At 50.9% G+C, this 20,820-nt stretch overlaps 1 long non-coding RNA gene across 5 annotated transcripts; it reads left to right on the forward strand.

Moving 5' to 3' along the window:
• Positions 1–88: 88 nt before the first annotated feature.
• LOC138426850 (uncharacterized) lies at positions 89–16,142 on the forward strand. 5 transcript variants are annotated; one of them, XR_011251791.1, is made up of 10 exons: positions 90–260; positions 1,161–1,413; positions 2,109–2,305; positions 3,732–3,875; positions 3,962–4,564; positions 4,718–4,784; positions 6,764–6,860; positions 11,368–13,275; positions 15,545–15,708; positions 15,826–16,142. It is a non-coding gene; the product is annotated as an uncharacterized lncRNA (long non-coding RNA). The 5 variants fall into 5 exon arrangements; XR_011251792.1 differs by lacking the exon at positions 6,764–6,860 and having other exon boundaries at positions 89–260; positions 338–1,413; positions 12,999–13,275; XR_011251793.1 differs by lacking the exon at positions 90–260 and having other exon boundaries at positions 965–1,413; positions 12,999–13,275.
• The last annotated feature ends 4,678 nt before the right edge of the window (positions 16,143–20,820 follow it).

A 20,820-nucleotide genomic window follows, 5' to 3' on the forward strand; every position in this document is an offset into this window, starting at 1 on the left:
GCGCCCGGGAGGGCGCGCGCCGCCCGCACACCTGGGTCCCACCTGGGCCCCAAACCCTGCACACTCAGCGCCCTACCTGTGCCCGGCAGCACACCCTAGTGCCACCAGCCCCACACGCCCTCCCTCCGCTCCGGAGCCCAGCGCACCAGTGGACCACCACGGACGCCCCTGCGGGTGCCCTGTGACTCCAGCCTAGTGCCCAGGGACACTGCGGGCCACCCACCACCCAGAGCCTGCCGCCCTTCCAGCTGGTGGCCCAGGTGGGAGACTGGGGAAGCGGGGAAGGTGTGAATTCGTGGGAGGCCCCAGTCAGTAAAGGATCTGCCTGCCGACACAGGAGACCTTGGTTCAATCCCTCAGCTGGGAAGATCCCTTGGAGAAGACAATGGCAACCACTCCAGTGTTCTTGCCGGGAGAATCCCATGGACAGATTAGCCTGGTGGGCTACAGTCCATGGGGCGGTAATAGCTGGACACAACTGAGCGGCTAAACCACCACCTCTCTCCACCTGGCCCCGGGAGCTACTTCCCTCTACCGCCCTACCCCAGTCCTTCTGGCCAACTCCTCATGCCCTGAGACGCCCCCCAGGGACCCCGCAGCCATGCCTGCCCCCCTAGCCTCCCTGAGGCCATTGGCTTCTCCAGGTCGCAGCTGGCCCGCCCTGCTTTCAGTCTTGGCACAGCCCTCACTGGGGTCCCGTCACAGAGCGGGATCAGAGACCCTCCGTTGCTCCCCCCACCCCCAAGTACACACAACAGTAGACCCGGGGGGAGCAGGGCCCCAGGCTGGGGGTGGGACGGCAAGGAGGCAAGAGCGGGGAGCCTGGGAGGGCGCAGGGGCTGCTCCTGGGGGCCCCAGGGCGGGAAGGGGCTGGAGGGCCCCCCTCACCGTCATGCTTGGTGGGGGAGGCCCTAAGTGGGCTTGTCTAGGATGAAGAAACCGACGGTGGGGCGCGGCTGCTGGGGGGGTCAGCTGTGAGTGGGGGGTGGTGTGCCTGCTGGGGAGGGCAGGGGAAGGCCAGGCAATGTCTGGCCGCAGCCAGGGCCCAGCAAGGCTGACGGTGACCGTGGCAGGGCCCTGGAGGTGAGGAGAGGGCAGGAGCTGGAGGACGGGGGTCCCCCAACCTGGAGGCTGGGGAACTTTCTGTTTCATTTGTAAAGCTTTGACTCAGCGGCCACATGCCAACCCAGAGGTCTCCAAGTTGCTCCTAACGTGGCTGCAACACACGGATGGGAGACGGCGTGGGTCGGCGTCCTGCTGGTCCTTGGTAGGCGATGCTCTGATCAGTGAGGCTGAGAGCACGGAGGTCCTCAATGGGGTCTCAATGGTGTGGACCCCACAACACTAGACCCCTTCTCTGATTGCCTGCCGGCTGGATCCTTCCCCTTCCGGCCTAGGATCTGTGAGTGTGAGGTGAGTGGGTCTCGACCCCCACAGCCCGGGAAGCCCGCGGGTGGCCTCCCACCCCACTTCCCCCACACTCCCCCCGGCCTGGGTCATCACCTCCCCGCCTTCCCAAGCAGCACACAGCTTCGGGGGCTGAGTCTGCCAAACAGAGGAGAGGGTGCCAATTAAATTCAAAGCTCAGATAAACAACTGTCTTTATTGTTTTTTAATAGACTCTTTAAAGAATGATTTTAAGTTTATAGGGAAATTGCTGAGAAAGTACAGAGGATTCCCATACACTCAGCTTCTCCTGCCCCTCAGCCTCCCATAGCATCAACACTTACACTAGCGTGACACACACGTGGCAGCCGATGGAGCAACGCTGATGCATTGTTGCTAGCTGAAGGCCATAGTGGGCTTGGAGATCCGCTCTTGGTGGGCATTCTACAGGTTTTGCCAGATGCTCAGTGACCTGTGTCCACGTGACAGCACCTACGGGGAGAGTTGTTGCCCAGAAAACCCGCAGAGCGGCTCCTGTCCGCCCCGCTCCTGACCCCCACAGCCGTGGGCCATCCTGCTGTCTCCGCAACCGTGGGTCTGCTTTGCCAGACTGTCCCCTAGTTAGGGCCACACGCTTGGTAGCCTTGGCAGACTGGCTCCTCTCTCTCGGCATCTACATCTCCTCTGCGTCTCTTCACGGCTTCTTCGTGCCTTTCCTTTAGAACTGAATGATACTACGTCAGACGACCGAGGAAGCGATGGCTGGATGGCATCGCCGACTCGATGGACGTGAGTCTGAGTAAACTCCGTGAGTTGGTGATGGACAGGGAGGCCTGGCGTGCTGCAGTCCATGGGGTCGCAGAGAGTCAGACACGACTGGGCGGCTGAACAGAACTGACCTGCAAGGCCATCATCTGAGGTACTGCGGAAAGGTGCCCACGCCCCCACTGAGGGGTATCCTGATGGTTTCCCATGTTGGCCGTGATGAATAAGCTGCCGACTCATCCAGGAGCAGGTTTTTGCAGGGACTGAAGTTTTCAGCTCTTTGGGGTTAGGAACCAAGGGTCGTGGTGGCTGAACCGCGTGGTGTGTGTGCTGCGTCGTCAGAGGCCGCCTCGCGCTCCCACCAGCCACGAGGCGGCCTTTGCTGGTGCCAGCGTTTTGGTTCGGGCCTTACAGACGTGTAGGGACAAAGTTCTTTTATTTTAGGCAAACATTTTCATGTGTTAGATCTGACGTCCTGACATGGGTTCCCCCCCAACCCCGAGCTTGGTGCCAGGGAGACCCAGCAGTGGCCCTGGGGAGGAGGCGCCCCCCATGGGCAGGTGAGGATGGGGGTGGGCAGGAGCCCCCCCGGGGGGTAGCCTCCCTGCTGTGTTTTGCAAGCCAGACTGGGGAGTGGGGGCTTCTTCCTGAGAGTAGTGGGCGTCCCCCGAGGGCTCCAAGTTGGGAGTTGTGGGGAGGGAGGTAAGACAAGCCTGGAAGTGCCTTGGGGCTGCTGCTGAGGCCCACAGTGCCTGAACAGATGAAAGAGTGAGGCACACTGGACCGGCCGGGGAAGGTGCGGGCAGCAGGCGCGGAGGTGGGAGGGGCTGTGGCTTTACAGGAGGCCATCAGAGAGCCTCTGGAGGAGCCGGCATTCCCAGGGCACGCAGAGGCCGCGTGCGAAGGCCCCCAGCCACGTGACAGAGGCAGAGGGCGGGGTGGGGGGGCGAGCCCCGGGCCCGCAGGTCTCCCCAGGTTCACAGGCCCAGAAGCTGAGCAGGTCTCCCCCTCCTGGGGTCGGGGGGGCTTCATCACAGAATACAACTGAGGAAGTCATTGGCCACTGACCGTGTGCTCACCCTCCGGCCTGTCTCCCCTCCTCAAGGCGGTGGGGGTCCTGGAGTCCCTCCCGACTCAGGGCAGGCTCTCCTGCCGTCAGCCCCCTTCCTTGGGTCTTTTCCCAGAGCTTCCCCGTGAACATCACTCCAGCAGCACAGAAGAGGGACTCGCTGTGAACATAAATGGCAAGGCCCCCATGTCCGCTTCACGGCTCTCGGGGGTTTCAGGACTGGGGAGAAAGGCAGCAGGCGCTCTCACCGGTGACGCTGTCTGGACCCCACTGCTGGGGCGCCAGGGGAGGGAGGCGTGGGCCGGGGCTGGGGGCAGCGCCAGACATGTGGGTCTTAGGAACCTCAGCATCACTGCCTGCGCTTGTAACCTGGGAGACTCCGAATGTTCCAGAAAGTTCCGAGGGCCGTTCTGAAGAGGGAGGGGGAGACCAGTACCCTCTGACAGAGGGTACGTGCAGTCGAGCACACGTCTCGTGGGAGATGTTTGTAATGGTTCTCGTGCCTTTCTAGGCGTGAGGAGACGCAGGAAGCCGGGTTTACGGCGTGTTCTCCTGGAGCGCGGTCTGCGGGCCAGTCCTGCCAGTTTTCCCAGCGCGCCTCATCCTGCCCTTTGTCCTCAGCTCCTGCAGGGCGTGTTGCTGGCCAGCACCGGTGGTGGGTGATGACTTCATTCCTGTAGAACTGGATGGTGGGCAACATTCCTTATTTTACGGTCCCTTCCCCTTCCGTCTTCGCTTCAGTCCAGACTCCAAGGGCGCCGCGTGACCAGCCTGTTCCGTGGCGAGGATTTCCGTGACGGGTGGCTCGGGCTACGTGACTGGACCAGACCCTGGCAACAGTCGCCCCAGGCCTCGGGACCCCCAGTCTGACTCCTCTGCCACGGCCTGCTTCTTCCTGCCCCTGGAATTTTACACGGTTACAGCGATTGATCTGACGGAACTGTCTGCTGGTCAACCCTTTCAAGTCGTCTGTAATCATCATTTGTTTTATCCGAGGCTCAGTCGCATTGTTTCTGATCAAAGAAACAATCGTCTTGTAAAACAGGCGGAATATGCGTAATGTAACGAGGGGCGTTAATGAGGTCATGAGCATGGCTTTAAGCTCAGAATGTCTATTGGTGTGGCCCCGTATCTCCCCCGATCATCTGGCCAGTCTGCTTTGTACCAGTGCTATCTTTAAGGGAAACGATGTGCTGCTCATAAAGTCCACCAAAGATGTCTGCACGTCCAAGGCCAGCGGTGGGTCATCGTGACCCCTTACAGGACCGAGAAAGGAATGTTATCTTCTAAAGAGTTACATGGTTGACGTCAAGACAAGAAAAATAGATTTTTATGGTTGAGCAGGTATTCCTTTCCTTGGGGAGGTCTGGTTAATGCATAATGCAGGCGCAGAATGCCCGCCAGAGGGGAGCGGGGAGGCCAAAGGGCAGGGGGAGAAAGAATGTCGTGTTAAAATTTTCCTTGCCTTGCCTGAAAACTTGAATTTTTTTTCCTCAGGTGTCTGCCATCCATGTTTAGAGGCACTGCTGTGGCCTGGCTGGAGGAGGTCCACTGAGCCCCGCAGGTCTGTCCCCAGGAGTTCCTGGCACTGTTGTGGGACCATGTGGCTGGCTTCCTGGAGGGTAGAGGGGTTGCCTCTCGCTGGGGTCTGCACACAAGCACCGGGGTCCTCAGCAGGGAGGGCGCAGGGGTGGGGGCCGTGGGGACACTCGACGCCCCGGTTGTCTGCGCTCACACTTGGTTTGCACACCTTTCTGGCGTGTTGCTGGGTCACCCGTGTTTCTGACCCTGTCACCGGCCTGTCTTTTGCTCACGGTCCCCTCTGAGGCTCTGTGATGGGCTCGTCTCTGGAGGTCCTGACCCCCAGCACCTCAGGACGCAGCTGTGCTAGGAGCGGGGCCTTTGCAGAAGGAGTCAGGTGACCAGGCAGTCACTAGGGTGGGCCTGCTCCAGGGGAACCCGGGTCCTTGTGAGAAGAGGTCAGGACACAGACAGACGCAGTGGGACGGCCCCGTGAAGACTCGGGGGAGCGCGGCCGTCTGCAGGCAGAGCAGGGAGTCCTCGGGGACCCAGCCCTGCCCACACCTGGGTCTCGGGTTTCAGCCTCCAGGAGAACGGCGATGGATGTCCGCTGGTTAAGCTGCCCAGGCTGTGGGCCTGGTCATGGCCACCTAGCAAACTAATTAGGGTGTTAATGTTTTCCGTATGGATTTCCAAGTGCATTTAAGGTATTAATTGTATTACCCCCTCTGGGCTTCCTGGTGGCTCAGTGGTAAAGAACCTGCCTGCCAGTGCAGAGACACAGGTCTAACCCCTGGATTGGAAAGATCCCCTGGAGAAGGAAATGGCAACCCACCCGTGTATTCTTGCCTGAGAAATCCCGCAGATAGAGGCACCTGGCGGGCTACAGCCCACGGGGTCGCAAAGGGTCAGACACGACTTAGTGACCGAGCAACAACAACACCCCCCCATCTGTCGTATTTTACCCCAGACGTTTTCCCACTTTTGTCATTTGCCATTTAGAGTTTCAAAGACAGCTCTGTTGAGGTGTAGTTGGCATATTAACACAGCGCACTGCCCATTCTAAAACCTACCCCGAGACAGGTTCTGACCTGTGCAGACCCCGTGAGACCATCACCCCCATCAGGATGGCAGGCACGTCCATCGCCTCTAAGAGTGTCCTCTGGCCCCTGCCACCTCTCCCCCCAACCCCTCCATGCCGTACCCCACCCCCAGTTCTCAAATAACCAGTGGCTGTGTCCGTATCCATCTTCTAGGGTTTTCTATAAATGGAAGTACGTAGCATGTACTCTTTCTTGCCTGACCTCTGTCTCTCAACATGACTATTTTGAGGTTCATCCGTGCCTTTTCATGCATCAGTGGGACATTCCTTCTGATTGCCATCGTATGGACACAAAAAGAATTTTGTTTATCCGTTCATCTGCTGATGGACATTTGGCTTGTTTCCAGTTTTTGTCAATTAAAAATAAAGCTGCTATTTACATTCATGTGAAAGTCTTTGTAAGGACAAACATTTCCTTTTCTCGTGGGGAAATGCCTACAAGTAGGATTACAAGATCACATGTACGCTTAACTTTTACAGAAAAAGAGGCGCTGCCAAACCGTATCGGTTTATGCTTCCAACAGAGACGTGGGCCCCTCCTTGCTGGCCATTTGGAGGGTCAGTCTTTTTGATTTTAGCTTCTCTCCTAGAGTGGTGTCCTGTGACTCCATTTTGAATTTTCCCAGTAACTGATGGTGTCGGGCACCTTTCCATATCCTGATCTGCCGTCCAATTATCGTGTTTGGTGAAGCGTCACTTCTAAGACTGCGTTTTCCCCATTTTCAAGTTGGTTTGTTGTTCTGTTTTGAGAGTTCTTTATATATTCTGGACCAGCCCTTCATGAGATGTGTGCCGTGCAAAGGATTCTCCCCCTGTCGGCGGCTTATCTTTTCATTGTCTGTACAATGCCTTTTGAAGGGCAAAGTTTAAAATGTCTTGATGTCTTTCAACTTACCCATTCTTTTTTTTTTTTTTTGTAGGGATCATGCTTTCCATACCGCGTGTAGGAGACCTTTGCATTGTCTGAGCTCACAGAGGTTCTCCCCTGAGGTTTTATGGCTCTAGTTTCACATTCAGGTCTGTGATTTGTCCACTTTGAGCTAATTTTCGGATGTAGTGTGAGGTATAAATCCAAGTCCTCCTCCTCCTCCTCCTCCTTTTTCTCCTTCATTTGCTTGTGGATATCCGGTTTGTTGGAAAGGCTGTTACTTCTGCACTGAATTGCCTCTGCACCTGTGGATAATCAAGTTGTCCCTGAATAAAGGAGTTTCTCCTTCCTGCTCTTCAAGCTACGTCGCTTTTTCTCCTTGCTTGATTGCACCAGCAAGAACCTCGAGTAGAGCAGACAGCCCTGTCTTGCTCCTGGCTTAAGTGAGAAAACATGCAGTCTTAGATGCCCTTGTTGGGCAAAGGAAGTTTCCCTCTGTTCCTAAGTCTGCTGAGAGCTTTGTTATTTTTTTTAAAGAAATCAGGATTGAGTGTTGAATTTTGTCAAATGCTTTTTCCTACTGAGATGGTTAGATGGCTTTTGTTTTCCAGTTTGTTAAAATGGTGAATTACTGACTGATTTTTACATGTTGTCCCAACCCTGCGTTGCTGGGATAAAACACGCTTGCTCTTGACGTATGATCAATATTATACATATTGAGCTCTATTTGTTCATTTTGCTTAGGGCTTTTGTGTCTATGTTTATGAGGAATGGTGGTCTGTGATTTTCTCTTCTTGTACCATCTTTGGTTTTGGTTACCAAGGTAACACTGGCCTCATAGATGAGTCAACATTTTGTTGTAGAATTTGTACTTTGTTGTTGTTCAGTAGCTCAGTCGTGCCCGACTCTTTGTGCCCCCATGGACTGCAGCACGCCAGGCTTCCCTTCCACGCCCAAACCCATGTCCATCGAGTCGGTGATGCCATCCAACCATCTCATCCTCTGTCGTCCCCTTCTCCTCCTGCCCTCAATCTTCCCCAGCATCAGGGTCTTTTCCAAGGAGTCAGCTCTTCACATCAGGTGGCCAAAGTACTGGAGCTTCAGCTTCAGCATCAGTCCTTCCAGTGAATATTCAGAGTTGATTTCCTTTAGGATTGATGTAGTTGCTATTATTTTTTCTTTAGCCATTTGGTATAACCCACCAGCGAAACCATCTGGGTCTGGAGTTTTCTTTGCGGGAAGGTTTTAAGTTACGCTTTCAATCCTTTAATAGACACAGTTGTTCAGATTATCTTTGTCTGATTGGTCTTTGCTATTTTGTTTTGAAAGACACTTTCATCTCACTTGCGAAGTTCATTGTCATAAAGTTGTGCATAATATTCCTTGGTTCTTCTTTTAATAGCTGTACAATCTCTGTTGGACTCGCCGATAACTCAGTTGGTAAAGAACCCACCTGCAATGCAGGAGACCCCGGTTCGACTCCTGGGGCGGGAAGATCCGCTGGAGAAGGGACAGGCCACCCTCTCCAGTCTTCTTGGGCTTCCCTGCTGGCTCAGCTGGGAAAGAGTCTGCCTGCAATTTGGGAGACCTGGGTTCAGTCCCTGGGTTGGGAAGATCCCCTGGAGAATGGAAGGGCCTCCCCCTCCAGTATTCTGGTCTGGAGAATTCCATGGACTGTATAGTCCATGGGGTCGCAGAGAGTCAGACACAGCTCAGCGGCGTTCACACTCGGTGTTGATGCCACCTCCTCATTCCTGATACCCGGCACTCCATCTTTCACTTTTTTTCATTTCCTGATCTGGTTTATCAGTTTTTATTGGTCTTCTCAAAAAACAAAGTTTGGGGTTGGTTTTCCTGCTTTTTCTATTGTTCTTCTGTTTTCTATTTCATCAGCTTCTTCCTGGTCTGTATCATTTCCTTTCTCATGCTTACTTTGGGCTGATTTGCATTTCTTTTCCTATTTTTCTTAAGGTAGAAGCTGGGGTCACTGATTTGAGCGTTGAGATTTCACCCCGACTCCTGCTCTAGCCGTTTTGCATACGTTCCCATGTGCTCTGTTTTCATTTTTATTCTGTTGAGAATCCTTCCTAATTTCCTTTTTGATTTTTCCTTGACTCAAGGACTATTTAGAAGTGTGTTATTTAAATTCCAAATGTTTGAGAATTTCCCAAAGACTTTTTCCTGTTATTGATTTAAAATTTAATTCCATTATGGTCAAAGAATATAATTTATGTAACTTGAGTCCTCCTCAACTTATTAAGCCCTGTTTAATGGCCCGGAACATGATCTATACTGGTAAGTGTTCCGTGCGCACTTGGAAAGAATGTGTGTTTGAATGCATGCTCTATAAATGTCAATCAAGTCAAGTACTGCCCTAGCCTCCTAACTTCTTGCTGATTTTTCTGCACTAAACAATTAATCATTAATTTCCAATTAATTATTGATAGAGGGGCACTGAAATCTCGGAGTGTAACTCTGCATATTTATCCCGCCGGTTATAGCCTGTTTAGCTTTATGTTTATTTCAAAGGTCTGTAATTCCTTGTAACCTTTGTGTGTCTTTATGGTAAAACCATGCTTTATATTTAAACCGTGCTTCTTGTAGGCAGTACATAGGAGGATTCTTCCTTTTTTAACCCCAGTGTGACCGTCTCTGCCTCTTAACTGGGGCGTTCAGACCAGTTACACGTAGTGTGCGTGACCGTGGAGGGAAACACGTGTGTCGTTTCTCTCCCGGGTCCTGTCTCTTTCTTCGCCTCTCGCCTCTCCCGCATCAGCCAGGAGTTTTCTGTGCCCCGTCTCCTCCCCTTCGCTGCCCTTTCTATCTCTTGTTGCTGTTTGGCGGGTGCTTTAAGGGCTCTGCAGTGTTGGCTCCCCGCAGTTGCTCTTGACTGATCGGCTTTCCTCCTTATGGCTCTCTGTTTTCCTGCTTCTTTGCCTGTTTGCTAATTTTTGATCAGATGCCAGACATTGTGTGTCTCCCCCCTCGTTCGTGCAGGACCTCTTTCTACTCCTACGAATGTTCTGGAGCTTTGCTCTGGGGAGCGGTTAAATCACCTGGCCGTGATCTGATCCTCTCTGGTCTGGATCTTTTCGGGGTTTGTAAGGTGGGCCTGGGGAAGTGCCCCATTCGGGGTTAACTGCTCCCTGTGTGATGCAGGAATTTTCCAAGTGCCCAAGGCCCCGTGAAGTGTCCATTTTCCTAGTCTGGTTGGTGGGAACGGACCCTGTTCCCAGCCCTGCCTGAGCAGTGGACGTTGGCCCCTCCACCCCTCCTGGTGTTTCTCTTCCAAGCCTTGAATAATTTCCTCCCAGGCACGTGTTGCTCTTTACCCGACTGGATATGTGAGTGGGCCCCTCTGCAGGTCTCCAGGGCTCCCTACGCACATGCTCCTCTCCAACACTCCATGCCATGAACTTTCGTTGCCTGGGTCCCCCTGGACCCTCAGCTCTTTCTCATCAGTTCAAGGATCCCACTGGGCTCCCCCGTTTCCCCTTCCTCTCTCAAGGAAGCAAGTTGAGCAATTCTAAGCCTGAGGCTTTTGTTTCTCATCTCCTAGGGACCGATGCTCATAACTGCCTGATGTTTACTGTCCTGAAAAATGAGTTGTTTCCTGCACATATATGAGTTCTTGCTGTCCCTTTGTTTGGAGGGTTGCTCCAGGCAGGAGGATAAATGTGGTCCCTGTGTCTCCATCTTGCCCAGAAGCAAATGTCTGCCTTTTAATTTGGATGAGCATTTTTTGATAGACAGAAACAAACCTTTTAAGTAATGAACTTTACTAAGTCTCTTCTACGATACTTTCATTGTTTGTGAGCTTAGAAAACTGTTGCCAGGATGCAAGCAGATAAATACCTACCTACATTTCTCTATAGTTGTATTTTAAACTTTTTAATTTTCTTCCACATACTGACCTTCTGTAACCCTCCTGGCTTGTATTTTTGATATTTGGTATATTTGGTCCTGGAGTTAAAAAAAAAAAAAATCTCATTACCCTTTCTCACTTCCTGAATACATTTCTGATTTTTCTCAACCTCCTGATTAAATATCCTGCAAGCTCTGATAGAGGTGCTGCCAGATTCTTAGGGTTTCGTGGTTATCAGGATGATAGATGTTGTAAATTGAAGTAACTTGTGTGACCTACGGGAGACGAGGGGCTCCACGCCACTGCCTGTGCCTGGCGCCACTTCTTGTCGTCGTGTGACCTTGGCACTCAGCTCAGCCCACTCTGAGCTCCAGTGTGCTCTTCTGGAAAATGCAAGTGATGGGAGTGTTTGCCTCCCGGGGCTCCTGTGAGGATTTCCAGAGACAAAGGCGAGGCGGCCCTGCCCGGCTGCTGGTCTGCAGGGAGCCCTCCACACACACCGGATAGACTGCCCTCGCTCCTGAAATCTGCTCTTAATTTTCAAAATTTTCTTGGCTCTTCCTGCCTATTTTCCCTTGTATGTGAATTTTAGGTTTGTCTTGCCAACTCCCTCCCCACCCCTGGCTCACCCCTCACCCCCAAATAAATCCTATCAGAATTTTGGTTGGAAATCTGGCGAACCTATACATGAATTTGGGAAGATGTGATGTTTGCAGACGCCCTGCCCAAGCATGTGGTGTGTTTTCTCTCTCTTTCTTTTTCAGACTCCATGTTTTTATTTCTCATTACAGCCTACAGATTCTGAACATTTGAAGGTTTTTGCGAAGAATTTTTTATGTTCTTCGCACCCCCTCTCCTTCTTGTTTGAGAAGAACATTTTTTAAAATTCTGCTTCATCTTCTAACTGGTGGCTGCTAGAAAATCATAAAAATATTGGTGCAGAATGTGTCTTTTGCGTCTGGCGCCTTTCCTGAACTCTCTCATCCGTTCTGAGTGCTCTTCCGCTGGCCCTCTCGGGGCTCCTAGGAATGCGGTATTTTGGTCTCCTCCTTTCCAGAAGTTGCACATCTTATTTCCGTTTAACATCTTTTGCATTGTCTTCAGTTTATAGAGCGGGGCTGAGCAGTAATGGTAAAAGCAGGCATCCTTGTTCGGTTCCTGTCTTGGACTCCACCATCCAGGGTAGATAAAGGAAGTGCTTATTTATAATTTTCTATAGTTTATTGAGCGTGGTGTTTTGTTCTCAGAAATAAGGATTGACTTTCAGCAAAGATCCTTCCCCCGATGTTTAACGATCCTGAACTATTTAAGACCTGCCAGAAACATAAATAAAAGGAGGAAGAGCCCGCATCTGCCGCCCACCACTTGGCTTAAGAAAGACGAAGGACGTGAGGAAGGGTCCCGGGGCTCTGAGTGACCCCTCACCAGAGAAGCCCTCCCCCGCAGAGGGGACCGTTCGTCTGAGAGGTGCATTCCTCACAGGCAGGCCTATGGAACTTATTTCCATGCATTGAACCACATCTGGGGAGTCCCATTGCCCTGTGTTTTTCCTTTGGCGCCTTTCTCAGCGCTCCCAGCGCTGTTTGGGAACCTTTGCCAGGACACGCATACAGCTCTGGGTCGTTGTTTTAACCGTGTCAACTCCACTCACAGATACCCCCCAGCGTGCCTCCTCTTGGTGGAGGATTGGAGCTGCTCTCATTTTCCGTAATTACCAACAAGAGTGTGCACTCAGCAGAAACCACTGGGCCTTTGCAAGCTGCCCAGGGGCGGACAAATGAGTCTCCCAGGTCTCATCCTCCAACGCCTCCTCCCAGGATGAGCGAGCACGCTTCAGCGAACACCTCTCTCCCCAGGCCTTGAAAGGGAGGTACAGACAGGAGGCTTGTGAGACCAGGGGCCCCCTCCTGGATCACGCCCCCGGATCACACCACCGACACGGGGCCTCCAGCGTTCCGGACGCGATCAAGGCCACGCACCCCGCTTGTCCGGCCCTTTCATCTCTCTTGGTCTGGCGGAGGTCATCACTTTTTTGTTGTTGCTCTTCTCAGTCACTTTATTAACTTTCCAGACGCCAGTGCCGTAACACTCCTGCTTGTTTACAGTTGGACATGACATTGCCAGACAGCCATTCTCTCCTTAAGTAGCCACGATGGAGCCGCTGTCTTCACATGATACTTCATTACTTCTCCACCCACGCTCATGGTAAACCCAAGTGTGGAGAGATTAGAAACAACAGATTGTATACGGCGCTGTGTGGATCCTCTATTTTCTGTAGCATCCAGCATGCATTACTTATTTTCATGGGAGTGCAGTTGATTTATAAAATGGAGTCCGTTACTGCTGTACAGCAGAGCGATTCGGTCACACATACACACATTGTTCTTCTTTCTAATGTGCTCTCCCATCACGTTTATCACAGGGTATGGAACACAGTCCCCTGTGCTACACGGTAGGGCCGGTGACGGCTGTGAAGAGTCTGGGCCAGTTTTCTTGAAGAGGATCTCACAATCAAATTGGTTGGACGGTTTCTTCACGGTCAGACCCAGGCTGAACTTTGGGGCCAGAATACGGCTTCAGTGGCGCTGGGGCCTCTGGGCTCTTCACGGCCAGGTGCCCGAGGCCCGAGGCGCTCACTCTTGACGCTGCTGAGACCGCTCACCAGCTTCAGATGAGGCTCACCAGGTTTCTGTTTCCAGGTACCATTTTAACTTGCAAAATAATGGGAGAAATGGTCACGTCTAGGGTGCAAGGCGCTCATTCTGATTTAGCTTGAATTTTATGCTGAGGAAAGCAGCCTGTCGGTGGCCTATCAGACGTCCACTCGACGTCTGTTTTGATCTGTCAAGGACAGGGTGTCCTGACCAGAAGGAAAAGATGTCTGTGTTAAAATAAAGATGAAGCACCTCCCTTCCCGGACACCGGTGCCGTTCCTCCCTCAACAGGACGCCCTTCCCGGGTGCGGAGGCCGCGCGGGCTCGCTGGGTGCGCACTTCGTCCCCAAGGTCGTGTCCGGCTCTTGGCGGCCCCGTGGACTGCGGCCCACCAGGCTCCTCTGTCCCTAGCATTCTCCAGGCAAGAACATTGGAGTGGGTAGCCGTGCCCTTCTCCAGGGGGTCTTCCTGACTCACGGATCCAACCTGCGTCTCCCTCATTGCAGGCAGATGCCTTACCATCTGAGCCCCCAGGGAGGCCCATTTTGTAGTAAAATGGAACTTTAAACAGAAGTGGGGAATTGTGCCTTTAGAGCCTACCAGCTCCCGTCAGATGGGCAGCGCCCGCAGGGGCCCTGGCTGGCTTCTACACCTGGAATCAATCCCGTCCTTGCAAGGCCTTGTCCGGCCCGAAAATGGCCTGGATGGGGACTCTTTGGACATTTCAAAATGGATTTTTTTTTTTTTTTTTGCACTTTTAGTCAAAGAAGGCTAGCTCTGTAAAACATCCCTTTCTCAAGATTCTGACCCTGAGAGAACAGAAGTGCTCCCGGGAGGAAGCTTGGTGTTAGAGCTCTTATCACGCCCTTGAAATGCAAGCACAACCCCCCTTGCTTGTGACTATAGCCTTGGCTCAGCTGCTGCTGCTAAGTCACTTCAGTCGTGTCCAACTCTGTACTAGAAGAACCTAAAACTGAAAAAAAATAAGGGGAAACTTTTAAAATTGAATCAGGAAAACTATGAGATCTTTGTGTCTATCTGGATATATGTACATCTTTGTATACTTATAAATAGGGTTCTTTGTTACTTGTGGTTAATATCACTGAAATTAATTTGTGAAAGAGCTCTGTTTAGTTGACTGGCAGTATAGACTCCACTGGTGGTTCAGACAGTGAAGAATCTGCCTGCAATGCAGGCGACCTGGGCTTGATCCCCAGGTTGGGAAGATCCCCTGGAGAAGGGAAAGGCTACCCGCTCCAGTGTTCTTGCCTGGAGAACCCCAAGAACTGAGGAGCCTGGCGGGCTACAGTCCTTGGGGTCACAAAGAGCGCCTGAACTGAACACGCACAAGTGCTTATACTTTGCATATAACGTGTAAATATTTCTAAATATAACAAAAAACTAAGGTTTTAGAAGGAATCATGTGATATAGGATTGATCTTCGATAAATTAAGATAAATGTAAGTTGTGGGTTTGATTACCACAGGCATGTCCTTAGGACCATCGACATTAAGTGTAATTAAGAGACAGACTGCTGGCTGCCGAGGGGGAGGGAGGTGGAGGAGGGGTGGAGGGGGAGTTTGGGGTTAGCAGATGAAGGCTGTTATACAGAGAAGGGATAAACAGCAAGGCCCTGCTGTCTAGCACAGGGGGCTATATTCAATATCCTGTGATAAACCGTTATGGAAAAGCATAGTAAAGCAGAATTTCTATGTGTGTGAATAACTGAGTCACTCTGCTGTGCAGCAGAGATCGGTGTAACGTTGTAAATCAGCCACACTTCATTTCAGAAGACCAAGGGACTTCCCTGGCGGTCCAGTGCTTAGGGCTCTGCGCCTCCATTGGAGGCGGTGTGGGTTTGATCCCTGCTCAGGGAAGGTAAGATCCCACGTGCTGTGGGGTGCAACCAAAAATTTAGAAATTAAAAAAATTGAGAAAAAAGGATCATTGTGTTTTGTGGTATGTCTACTTAAAAACAGTCTCTCCAGATTTTGGTAATTTGAAACTTTAGTTTTGCTAAATTAAATTAAATGACGGGAATTCATTACATAGCCAGATCACTTCCAATGGAGATAAAATATTAAAACAAACTTGCTAAGCAAGTCCAAGTTTACCTACTGTATCTTCTTAACAGAGAAACTAAAGCTGTTTGGGTTTCCTGGACACATGTCTTATACCACATTGAGAAAATAAATCGTGCGGAGGGGGAATGGACGTTTCTAGAGGTTACAGAATAGGTTTACAAGTTTGCCCACCAAGAGATGCTGAGATGACAAACAGTTCACAGTTGCTTGTTTCTTGGTTTTTGCTAAAGATTCAGGTTTTTTAAGGGCTACAAATTATAGTATATATGCAATTAAAGCTACTGCGACCTGGATGCCCATCGGCGGCTGAATGGACGAGGCAGCCGTGCTGCGTGTACACGATGGGACACTACTTGGCTGTACAGAGGGACACACTGGAGTCGGTTCTAATGAGGTGGGTGAACCGAGAGCCTATTATACAGAGTGAAGTAAGCCAGGAGAAAAGCAACTATCGTATATTAACGCGTGTACGCAGAGTCCAGAAAGACGGTGCTGATGAACCCCTTCTCAGGCAGCAGCGGAGATGCAGACGTAGAGGGCAGACTTGTGGGCCCAGAGGACGCGAGGGCGGGACGCACGGACGGAGCAGCTTGGAGACGTGAACACCACCGTGTGTGAGATGGAGGCGGGAATCCGCTGTGGACGCAGGAGCTCAGGCCCGGTGCTCCGGGACAACCTGGAGGGGTGGGATGGGGGAGAGGGGAGGGAGGGGACGCATGTGTACCCGTGGCCGGTTCATGTCGATGTGTGGCGGAGACCAGCACAGCGTTGTAAAGCAATCACCCCCCAGTTAAAAATAAATAAAAATTTAAAAAGCTACTTTAAAAAGGGAAACATTTCAGCACACAGGGAGGAAACTGGGAAGGAAAATAATAAGATGCATGTTTTCAGTAAAATAAGGTATGAAAAATGGAAATAAATTGAGGGCAAAGAGTGTGATGTTGTCCTGAAGAATTTTAAAGAGAGATTTTTGTGTGGCAGGAAGCAGTACAATATTGTAAAGCAAATATCCTTTAATTAAAGACAAATAAATTTAAAAAATAAAGCTATTAAACTAATTAGGCTTATTTAGGATGTTAAATTACATGGGAAATATTATCAAACAAAAAACAACATTAAGCCTTCTTTATGTTATGTCTATATAAATATATTATACATTATGTGTTCCAGAAATTACATGAAATTCCTGGAAGCCTTGTGTGTCCTGACATAAAATGTTATCTGACATAAAAACAGGCTCCCACTGCAGGGGCTGAACCCAGCAATTAGGGTAAAAGAACAGGGTCTGTAAAGTTTATGGCACACGCAGACAAAGTCCGCTCTGCATCCACAAAACTCATCCTCACCGTCAGACGGTTCCCATCCTGATGACCTTGTAAAACGGCAATAGCCTGCTCCTAAATCAGAGAGATGAAGATGGGTAAACAACGGCTGTAAATTAGCTGAGCAGTCGGGGCTGTGGGAAACCCAAGACTGCCGCCTGCTTCCTCCCGTCTCCCTGACAAACCCTATTTTGTATTTGATGGAGTAAAGCCTTCCCTTGATGCAAGGCTTATGGCCTCACGATGACAAGGAAACGGTTTAAGACTGTGTGCCCCACTTGGCCTTTCCCTTCCACAATCTCCAGTAATCACGGCACCCACTTTACTGGGCAAATCATACGAGTCTTAAAAACAACAAAAAAACCCTCACAAACTTCTTGAACTTATCTGTGTTCCTATCACCCTCAGTCATCAGGCAAGGTCAACAAAGCTAACGGAGAACCTGGACTCAAACTGGACAAAAACTAATTACATGGCACTGAGTGACCTGATAAGTCTGATTGCAATTTTTATGACTTTTTGTTTGACGTGTTCCTGGCTTTTAATCTTTGTTTTCCAGATGTAAAAGAGCCTCTCCCCTTAAGCTTATTGTGACTGGAAGCAATTTTGTAAATTACCACCTTTGTAAACAGAACTGAAGCATTTATCTCTTCTCTCCACCTGATCCCTTCAGCATCAGGAAACTCTCGAGTGTCCAGCAGCCTTTCCAGGTGAATAAGGACGGCCACTTCCTGGCAGGCACAGCAACCTCAAAACACTCTGGACCTTGAGAAGACAGGAATCCACCCAGACCTCTAGGTGCTTCTGGCAGTCTGATAGCCTAGCTTTGCTGGCCACGGGAGGCCTTTGAAAAGTCCAATTTGAGGTTCTTTGTGAGTTAGTTTCAACACAGCCAAATTTGAAAGTGCCCATAACCCCAAAGAGGGCTTCCCTGGTGGCTCAGCTGCTAAAGAATCCTCCTGCAATTTGAGAGAGCTGGGGTTCGATCCCTGGGTTGGGAAGATCCCCTGGAGAAGGGCACAGCTCCCCACTCCAGTATCCTGGCCTGGAGAATTCTATGGACTGTATAGTCCATGGGGTCTCAGAGTCGGACGTGACTGAGCGCCTTTCACTTTAACCCCGAAGAAAACGCACTGTCGGCAAACAGCACATGAAAAGGTGCTCACGTCACCAGTCACCAGAGAAGCGTAAGTCAGACCCGTGGTGAGACGTCGCCTCACTCCCGGGTGGCCATCGTCAGAAAGACCCCCAGCGACAATGGTTGGCAAGGACGTGGCCAAAAAAGAGAGGCCTGGCTGGTGGAAGTGTCAGTTGGTACAGTCACTATGGAGAACAGTATGGAGGCACCTAAAAACTGAAAATAGAACTTCCATGTGATTTGGCAGTTCCTCTTCTGGGTATATGTCCAAAGAATGTGAAGGCGCGAAATTGAAGAGACATGCGCAAGACCCACCCTGCTAGTCCTGCTGAACTGCCACGCAAATGTCTGTCTCCCTAGCAAAGGAGAAAGTTATTGTTCTGGCGATACTTTTGCCCCAGTGTTCAGGACGGAACGAAAATTCTTTGGTAAAGTTGTCACAAAGTGCCCCTAGGGCGAGCAGAGTAACTGACCATCGGACCTGTCATCGAATTCCTCGGTCAGCGCAAGATTGATGTAGGCCCCTCATAGCAGCCATCACTGGCATGTCAGATGTTCCTGAGATAACCACTCAGCTAGACAAACCTCCCTCTGGCCTGACCTTGCAGGTTCAAATTCTTCAGCATATGAACGTGTCCTCCTCTCGTCCAGTATTTCCCTCTGTTCTGAAGAGACCAAGCACAACTTCCCTAGCTCACCCCCAGCCCCACTCTGACCCTTTCTTAATTAACAAATGTTGTCAAGAGGAAAACACAAGTAAATGGAGCCAGCAACTCCTCCTGTCAAACGCCATTACAGATGGCTTCTGGAAAGATTGCCGAGGAAATGACCCATGGTTTAACACCGTGTTAACAAAACTCCCAATTAATGAGGCTATCAATGAGGGCTCTCGGGGAGGGATCGTGCTCATTCCCCAGGTTTCTGTTTCATGTGTGGTGTTGGAAATGATCCACCTTGCCAAGGATGGGCACATAAATATCTCAACAGCTGGCAAACAGATTTATGGTTGCTGGCTTATTAAGTTTCCCCATTGTCAATACACAGGGAAATAAACAATCCTCCTTTCTCTCCCCATCCGAGAGTCAAGAGATCTGTGTCAGCAGGGCACCAAGACACTGGTGGCAAAGTCCCTTAGAAAAACGAATTCCTAGCACAGGAATGCGTGTCAACAGATGGTCGGAAACCCATCAGGCACCACTGGCCAAATAGCTGAGGAGGCTGCAGAAAGCACTGAGGCAAAGCAGACACCCTTCCACTCCCTTGCCCGGGTCGTAGCAGATAACAGGGCTGCCTTGGATGCTCTGCCCCGGCGAAAACTTCTTGCTACATTTGCCTCCGGAGCGGCTGAGACTCGCCTAGAAGGAATTTCCCAAGATGGAACAAACACTGACCCCTCAAATGAGCTGCTTAGCTGGCTCTCTGCAGGCATGAGCAATGTTTTCCCAGTCTGCTTTACAGATAATTAGTATTTTCATAACATGTGTTTATCAGTCTTTTCCTGTCAATCCGATCATAACACAAGTCCACTGCTTAATGTTTATACGACCGTTCAGCGTGCCTGATAAAATGCATCGCCTGTGAGATGTTTCCCCATTAGCAGGCCTCTTCGCTTGTTTACTGAGTCTGATTAGTGTCCACCCTACGTGGATAGCTAAGCAAATCTCTACACTCAGGCAAACGAACAAAGGAAGCCTAATGCAAGGGGCAGGATGGACCCAGGGTGGACAGTGAGCCTCCTGCCATCAAGGGACAAATATTTTGGTTACTGATGCTTTCTAAGGAGAGAAATAACGAAAGTAATTTTGGCATATTCAGGGTTGGGGGAAATTATTCCGGCTTATACATGATTCAGTTTAAACTTGATGCTCAGTCAAAATGGCCTGTTTGTGGCCTACCCCCCAGATCTTCTGCATCTGCTTTAATCATTCAAGAAAAGGGCGTATTGACCAGAGGTAAAGAATGTCCATGTTACAGATAAAGACAAACACTTCCTTTCCTGGGATGCCAACGCGGGCGCTCCTTTGATGATAAGACCGCCTTCCCAGGCGCCGAGGCCATCCTGACTCACTGTATACATGCTGGTCTGTTTTTTCTCGAAACCTTGAAGGAATGCACCCCTGACTTGTTTGATGTTCTCTGTTCTGAGAAGACATAAAACGGGGCTGAAAAACACGCTTCCAGGCAGCGGTCCGTCAGTGTCGTCTGAGAGGCTGCCTTCCGGGCTATAGTCCTCCGCTCGGCTCAGGATTCCTTTCCATGCCCGTGGCAGATTGCGCGCATATTTCTGTCACCCTAAGTCATCAGCAGGTGTGACGCGGAGACAGAGTGTTCTGCGTGCACTGATTTTTCATCCCGGCTCGTCTGCAGCCGGTGCTGACCTTTGCCTCCGTCAGGAATCACGTTAGAGGAGCCTCTGTCCGTCCACCACTCCCTCTGCCCTGACGGGCCTCATCCGTTCCTTCCCCTCCCTGGCATCTGCTCACCTCGTTGGTCTGAGCTGACATCTGTGCTCATCTGTATTTGATTTCCCACTTGCTGTGATCACTCAGGGTCTCTTTTCTGTGGCTGACTACTCCATTTGGCCCACTCTTCTGTGCAGTTGCTTGCCTTCCTGACGGTGTCCTCAAGTTCTTGCAGGGCGGTCCTCGGTGTCTGAGGGGGATTGGATCTGAGACCCCACAGCTCTCAAAATCCGGGGATGGTTAAGTCCCTTATATAAAACAGTGATACGTCTACACATACCCTACCTACATGCCCCCCTGTTCTTCAGGTCATCTCTACATTATTTATAATACCGAATACAATGAGCAGGGCTTCCTGGTGACTCAGTGGAAAAGGACCCCCCCGCCAGGGCTGGAGATGTGCAAGACACAGGGTCGAACCCAAGGGAGAGAAGATCCCCTGGAGAAGGAAATGGCAGCCCGCTCCAGCATTCTTGCCTGGGAAATCCCAGGGACACAGGAGCCTGGCAGGCTACGTTCCATGGTGTTGCAGAGTGTCAGACATGGCTTAGTGACCGAACCACGGCAACAACAGCAACACAGTG

The sequence above is a fragment of the Ovis canadensis genome, chromosome 21, assembly GCF_042477335.2.
Source record: "Ovis canadensis isolate MfBH-ARS-UI-01 breed Bighorn chromosome 21, ARS-UI_OviCan_v2, whole genome shotgun sequence".
Classification (NCBI taxonomy): domain Eukaryota; kingdom Metazoa; phylum Chordata; class Mammalia; order Artiodactyla; family Bovidae; genus Ovis; species Ovis canadensis.